An 8,555-nucleotide genomic window follows, 5' to 3' on the forward strand; every position below is an offset into this window, starting at 1 on the left:
TCAGTGTTGATTATTCTGGCTTTATTTTTCAAGACACATACTATTCCCTGTCAGTACACTGTTATGACATAATGAATTATTTCAGGAAAGTTTTCAAAAACTCAAAGAGTCCCATTTTTTAATGACTACCATTATTTGTCAAAATGTTTTCATATTCATTTTCATGTTTTGACTAATATATCAAAATCAGTGTATGTTTCTGTCTTTTCTTTCTTGATGCCTATACGGAGTGGTCAGTCCCTTGCCCACTACAAGATGTCTGTGCAGGAGGAATAGTGGGTAGAGCTTTGCGGAGAAGCCAAGGGTCCCCTTACTGCCAGGTGGGGTAGAAGTTCGGGTTGCCCTGTAGTCTCCACAGCACCATAGGGAGGGGCCTTATTTCCAGCTGGTGGTGATGAAGTTTCCAGCTCCTTCCTTGCTTTGTCTGGCGTCTGGCGGCATCCTGATGCGATGTTGGCCACCTCCTCTCAGCCTGAGAAGTGTGAAATTCTCCTTACTTAGCCTTTCCTGGAATACAAGGGCTGAGGGCAGCTACTCTGCGCTGTCTGGCTGGAGTAGAAAGATTATTCTCTCACAGATTGCTATCTTGTCAGTTTGTTCTTTTCCTTATTCTTTTGCTAGAGAAATCCTTATAGTTTGGTTTGGCTTGGTTTGGTTTAGGTTTGGGTTTTTCCTTCATTTGCTGGTTTATCTAGGTGGCTGGCTTCTTCAGCTTCAAGTATCCAGGATGTATTAACAAGAAGAAACGTGTCTTCAGTCAGTTTCCAGAGTCTTGTCTACTGTCTTCGCTCCACATTTCAGAGCACTGTGCTTGCTTTAAACATAATTCCCAGTGCATTTACAGGTATTTAGCCAGAGGAAGAGAGAACAATGCAATTGTTCCATCTATCCAGTGGCAAATTTTTCATATTAAATTTTTAAATAAATAATTTGTCTGGATTAAAAAAATGCCATTAATTTTATGAATTAAAAATGTCATACATTCATTATGTAGTTGACCTCAAGGTGAAGCAAATAGACAAAAACAAATTTGGAGTTTAAACAAAATTCAACACAAGGTCAACCAGGAAGTGATGGGATAAAAACAAGTGATATTTGGAATACTTCTTGAATATCTTTCAAGAATATTTTCTGGGGAATTGATTTTACATGTGGCACCAAGGAATTCTCTAGGATTGGAACAGTACCGTATGTAGAGGTCAGGAGTGAAACTTAACTGAAAATACTGGATGAAAAAGAGGGAAGTGTCTACTTAGGACCAAAGAGAATTCTGTGAGGCACAGTGAAAGTGTTGGGATTCACAGGTAAGTTCTAGAAGACAAATCCTCACCCATTCCTCTTTACCAGTGGCAGGATGTCATAGAATAGCTCTAGTTGCGTTCTCAAAGGGCACCTGCATACCTTGAAGTGCACAATTCCCGATTGGTCAAAAAAATAGAAAAAGAAAAAACTGATTTTGTTAAATGTGTTGACTTTGCAATTCCTAATATCCATTATCAATATTGAATTTAAATTTCAATAACAGTACCTTCTCCTGGTATGCCTCTTTTATTAGTTAATAATTATTATTTTATCGATTATTAATATTAATAAAATATAGTGTATTAAAATTATTATTGATATTTATATCTATGACTCATTATCAAAATTGGTATTATTGTATTTTTTAATTTATTGACCAAATTTCTGGTGTTGTCAAGAAATAGTCATGTGTAACATGAGAGAAATGTTATGTTTTCCTCACTTTTTGCATTAATGTATGTTATTCTCCTTAAAAATATGTTTATTCTATTTTCTGCTCTCACCAAATATTTCTTTTGCTGTTAAGTATAGTGATAGTTGCCCAATACAATATTTACCTAGAAATTTTTTTATTCCTTTTTTAACTGATAATTAAAGGATGGTTTAATTTCCCAAAAGAAAAAGGACTGTCAACTGAAGTACAAAATAAGACAGCCTACGATATAATCTTGACGCATTTTTAAACCAGGAAAATAATATGCTCATAAATAGCATTATTCTAAGAATTCTGTGGGGATAAGATTAGTTACAAATAACTGTAATATTATAGGTAATAAAACTAATATAGAATGAGTCTTTGGTCAAAGTTTTGTTTTTAACTCAGAAATTGAAACCCGATTTCTAGTATTTTTTTCTACGTGATAAATCCATTAGCAAGAGCTGTTGAGAGGATCCAGCCAGATTCCTGCAGAGGGTCAGTACCCAGGCTCTGCAACCTCTTCCTCACACGTCCCCCTACACTGAATTGATAAGTAAAATGACAGGATGCGATCTTGAAATACTCCCAAAGTTTTAATATCGTTCTAATACCTGGGATCCGAAATTAAAATTTAACACAGGAAAAAGAAGGCTTGACCATCTGTCAAAAAGGAACGAGGGGGTTGGATTTTTTCAGAGTTCTTTAAAATCTCTCGATTCCTCAAGAGAAATTTCACTAATGATAATAATAAATAATAATAATGAGACTCGGAGCAGCCACTGGGGCTCCGGCGGCTGCCCGGGGGAGGAGAGGCGGGGAGAACTGTGTGGACTCAGGACACCGGGGCCTGCCCTGAGGAGGAGGAGAGGAGCGTGGCCACTTGGATTCGGAGAGACTGCGCCAGAGCTGCAGGCGGTTGCCAGAGGAGAAGCCGCGCGGCGAGCTGTTTGGAATCAGAACGACGCTTCTGAACCCCGGGGCCTGCCCTGAGGACAAGGAGGAAGAGGAGCAGCCGCTTGGATTCGGGCGACTATACGGGAACTACAGGCAGTTGCCAGAGAAGGGGCTGCGTGGCGAGCTGTTTGGACCCTGACCACTTCTGAACCCCGGGGCCTGCCCGGAGGAGTAGGAGGAGGAGGAGGAGCGCGGCGGGTCCTTTGGACTCGCAGTGACTGCATTAGCGCTCCAGGTGGCTGCTCAGAGGAGAAGGCGAGTGGTGAGTTGTTTGGTCTTAAAGTGACAGCTCCTGAACACAGGGGGGCTGCCTGGAGGAGAAGCGTGGTGGGATGCTTGGTCTTGAGGGGCCGCACCAGAGCTCCGGGCGGTTGCCCAGAGGACCCATGCAGCGGGTCACGTGGATTCAGAGCCACTCAGAGGGACTGCTCCTGAACACCCGGGGGGTTATCTGGAGAAGGAGGAGGAACGGGCAGGGTCACTTCGACTCGGAGTGATTGATTGCCCCGGGCTACGGGTGGTTGGTGGGAGGAGGAGGCACGAAGTGAGTTTCTTGGACTCCTAGTGACCGCACCGGCATACTGGGCGGCTGTCTGGAGGAAGAGGCCTGTGGCGGGTCTCTGGGACTCAGAGCGATTGTTCGGGTCCACAGGTGGCTGCTCAGAGGAGGGGCCACGCAGCCAGGCGATTAGGTGCAGAACAGGGTCCCAGGATCTAGGAGGCTTCTGGGTGGAAGAGCCGCACAGAGACAGGCTTAGGGCGGAGCGAAGGTTCCAGGCCTATGGGCAAATTCTCTGAGGAGGGGCAGCCTAAGGAGATTCATCTGCGAAGGGTGAGGCTCCCAGGCCCAGGAGGTAGGGCCGGGCCCCTGGAAACTTTGCAGAGGAAGGCAGCCCAGCCCAGGCAGTAGCTGTAAATTGAGGGGAACCTCTAGGAGGAAACTGACCAGCGAGACCTCCCCACCGGGTGAGTCTTCCCTGCTGGGTGAGGTTTCCCACAAGAACGGTAAAACCAGAGACTCAGGCCCAAACAGGCCTTGCCTCAGCCCACAGCCTAGGTCCCCTTTGGATGACCTTTGGTCAACAAGTGGAGGCACCTCTGCCCACTAGCAGGGAATATACCCCACCTGAAGGCCACCACTCCTAGAGAGGCAGCTTCCTTGTGGAGCACCGCATTATCAACCTCCTCCAAGTCTTCAGCCTACTGAAGGCTAAGAGGGGATATATATAGAAATCTTCAGGGTCATTGTAAATCAACAGAGGAAATCTGCAATAACTCAGCGGTCCACTGATATCTGAACAACATGAGAAAACAAGGAAAGAAAATGCTGCAAACAAATCTAGATGTTACATCAATAAAACCCAATGACAGCATGGCAGAAGAAATGACAGAAAAGGAGTTCAGAATGTACATAATTAAAATGATCAGAGAAGCAAACGAGGAGATGAAAGAGCAAATGCAAGCATTGAATGATGAGATGAAAGAGCAAATGCAAGCATTGATTGATCGCACCAATCGACAGTTAAAAGAGCAAATACAGGAAGCAAAAGATCATTTCAATAAAGAGTTAGAGATATTGAAAAAAAACCAAACAGAAATCCTTGACATGAAGGAAACAATAAACCAAATTAAGAACTCCATAGAAAGCATATCCAATAGGATAGAACACCTGGAAGACAGAACCTCAGACATTGAAGACAAAATATTTAACCTTGAAAACAAAGCTGAACAAACAGAGAAGATGGTAAGAAATCATGAACAGAATCTACAAGAACTATGGGATATCATGAAAAGGCCAAATTTAAGAATTATTGGGATTGAGGAAGGCCTAGAGAAACAAGCCAAAGGAATGAACAACCTATTCAATGAAATAATATCAGAAAATTTTCCAAATCTGAAGAATGAAATGGAAAATCAAGTTCAAGAGGCTTACAGGACTCCAAATACACAAAATTACAACAGACCCACACCAAGGCACATTATAATGAAAATACCTAACATACAAAATAAAGACAGAATTTTAAAGGCTGTGAGAGAAAAGAACCAAATTACATTCAGGGGGAAACCAATACGCATATCAGCAGATTTTTCAATCCAGACCCTAAAAGCTAGAAGGGCCTGGAACAACATTTTTCAAGCCCTGAAAGAAAATGGATGCCAACCAAGAATCTTATACCCAGCAAAACTTACCTTCAAATTTGACGATGAAATAAAATCCTTCCATGATAAACAAAAGCTAAAAGAATTTACAAAAAGAAAGCCAGCATTACAGAACATTCTCAACAAAATATTCCATGAGGAAGAGATGAAAAACAAAGAAGCAAATCAGCAAAGGGAGGAATTATCCTAAAGGAATTGTCAAATAAAGGAGGAAACAAGTTGTGTCAAACAAATAAATAAACAAAATTTTAAAAATGAACGAAATGACCGGGAAACCAAATCATTTCTCTATAATAACCCTGAATGTTAATGGCCTGAATTCATCAATCAAAAGACATAGACTGGCAGACTGAATTAAAAAGAAAGATCCAACAATATGTTGCCTGCAAGAGACTCACCTCATAGAAAAAGATACCCATAGATTAAAGGTGAAAGGATGGGGAAAAACATACCATGCACATGGACTCAGCAAAAAAGCTGGAGTATCCATCCTCATTTCCGATAATGTGGACTTCAAGCCAAAGTTAGTCAGAAGGGATAAAGAAGGTCATTTCATACTGCTTAAGGGAAGCATAAATCAGCAAGATATAACAATCATAAACATCTATGCCCCAAACAGTGGCTCATCTATGTATGTCAAACAAATCCTTCTCAATTTCAGAAACCAAATAGACCACAACACAATAATACTAGGTGATTTTAACACGCCGCTCTCACCACTGGACAGATCTTCCAGACAAAAATTGAGCAAAGAAACCATAGATCTCAACAACACAATCAATAATTTTGACTTAACGGACATTTATAGAATATTCCATCCAACCAAGAGTGAATACACTTTCTTCTCAGCAGCACATGGATCCTTCTCTAAAATAGACCATATATTATGCCACAAAGCTAATGTTAGCAAATACAAGAAGATAGAGACACTAGCATGTATTCTATCAGATCATAATGGATTGAAGTTAGAAATAAATGAAAGAGTAAAACACAGAAACTATTCCAACATCTGGAGATTAAACAATATGCTATTATATGATGAATGGATAACAGAAGATATTAGGAAGGAAATTAAAAAATTCTTAGAGGTAAATGAGAACAAAGAAACATCATATCAAAATCTCTGGGACACTATGAAAGCAGTACTTAGAGGGAAATTTATTTCATGGAGCGCATTTAATAAAAGAAGTAAAACTCAACAAATAAACAACCTAACACTACAGCTCAAAGCCTTAGAAAAAGAAGAACAGAACAGCACCAAAAGTAGTAGAAGACAGGAAATAGTTAAACTCAGAGCTGAAATCAATGAAATTGAAACAAAAGAAACAATACAAAAAATTGACAAAATAAATAGTTGGTTCTTCGAAAAAATAAACAAAATTGATAAACCTTTAGCCACACTAACAAAGAGAAGACGAGAGAAAACCCAAATCACTAAAATTCGGAATGAACAAGGAAATATCACAACAGACAGGATGGAAATACAAAACATAATTAGAAGCTATTTTGAAAATCTATACTCCAACAAAATAGAAAATTTCGAACACATAAACAGGTTTCTAGAGACATTTGAATTGCCTAAACTGAATGAGGAGGACATAAACAATTTAAATAGACCAATTTCAAGTACTGAAATAGAAGAAGTCATCAAAAGCCTACCAACAAAGAAAAGTCCGGGACCAGATGGGTTCTCAGCCAAGTTCTACAAAACCTTTAAAGAAGAGCTCATTCCAATACTTCTCAAAGTATTCCATAAAATAGAAGAGGAGGGAACCCTCCCAAACTCATTCTATGAAGCCAATATCACACTGATACCTAAACCAGACAGAGACTCATCAAGGAAAGAAAATTTCAGACCAATATCCTTAATGAACATCGACGCAAAAATTCTCAACAAAATTTTAGCAAATCGCATACAAAAACATATTAAAAAGATAGTGCACCATGATCAAGTGGGTTCATCCCAGGGATGCAAGGTTGGTTCAACATCAGGAAATCAATAAACGTAATTCACCATATTAATAGACTTAAAGTCAAGAATCACATGATTATTTCAATAGATGCAGAAAAAGCATTTGATAAAATACAGCACCCCTTCATGCTCAAAACACTAGAAAAAATAGGGATAGTGGGAACATTCCTTAATATTGTAAAGGCCATTTATGCTAAGCCCATGGCTAATATCATTCTAAATGGTGAAAAACTGAAAGCATTCCCCCTGAAAACTGGAACAAGGCAGGGATGCCCTCTTTCACCACTTCTATTCAACATCGTTCTTGAGACTCTGGCCAGAGCAATTAGACAAACCAAAGAAATTAAAGGGATACGAATTGGAAAAGAAGAACTCAAACTATCCCTGTTCGCTGATGACATGATTATATATTTAGAGGAACCTGGAAATTCCACCAGAAAACTCTTAGAACTCATAAGTGATTTCAGTAAAGTAGCAGGTTACAAGATCAATGCCCATAAATCCAACGCATTTTTATACATAAGTGATGAATCTTCAGAAAGAGAAATTAGGAAAACTACCCCATTCACAATAGCCTCGAAAAAAATAAAATACTTGGGAATCAATCTCACAAAAGAGGTGAAAGACCTCTACAATGAGAACTATACAACACTAAAGAAAGAAATTAAAGAACACCTTAGAAGATGGAAAGATCTTCCATGTTCTTGGATAGGAAGAATTAATATTGTCAAAATGGCCATACTACCTAAAGTGCTATACAAATTCAATGCAATTCCAATTAAAATCCCAATGACGTACCTTACAGAAATAGAGCAGGCAATTATGAAATTCATCTGGAAGAATAAGAAACCCAGAATAGCTAAAGCAATCCTTAGCAGGAAGAGTGAAACAGGGGGTATTGCAATACCAGATCTTCAACTCTACTACAAAGCAATAGTAACAAAAACGGCATGGTATTGGTACCAAAATAGAAAGGTAGATCAATGGTACAGAATAGAGGACACGGACACAAACCCAAATAAATACAATTTTCTCATACTAGACAAAGGGGCCAAAAATATGCAATGGAGAAAAGATAGCCTCTTCAACAAATGGTGCTGGGAGAATTGGAAATCCATATGCAACAGAATGAAACTAAACCCATATCTCTCACCATGCACGAAACTAAACTCAAAATGGATTAAGGACCTCGGAATCAGACCAGAGACCCTGCAGATTATAGAAGAAAAAGTAGGTCCAAATCTTCATCTTGTTGGTCTAGGACCAGACTTCCTTAACAGGACTCCCATAGCACAAGAAATAAAAGCTAGAATCAACCACTGGGATAGATTCAAACTAAAAAGCTTTCTCTCAGCAAAGGAAACTATCAGCAATGCGAAGAAAGAGCCTACAGAGTGGGAGAATATCTTTGCCAATCATACTTCAGATAGAGCACTAATCTCCAGAATCTATAAAGAACTCAAAAAACTCTACTCCAAGAATTCAAACAGTCCAGTCAACAAATGGGCTAAGGAAATGAATAGACACTTCACAGAAGAAGATCTACAAGCAATCAACAAACATATGGAAAAATGTTCAACATCTCTAGTAATAAGAGAAATGCAAATCAAAACCACCCTAAGATTCCATCTCACCCCAATTAGAATGGCGATTATCAAGAATACGAGCAACAACAGGTGTTGGCGAGGATGTGGGGAGAAAGGTACACTCATACACTGCTGGTGGGGCTGCAAATTAGTGCAGCCACTG

This window comes from Sciurus vulgaris (genome assembly GCF_902686455.1).
Source record: "Sciurus vulgaris genome assembly, chromosome: 13".
NCBI classification, from domain to species: domain Eukaryota; kingdom Metazoa; phylum Chordata; class Mammalia; order Rodentia; family Sciuridae; genus Sciurus; species Sciurus vulgaris.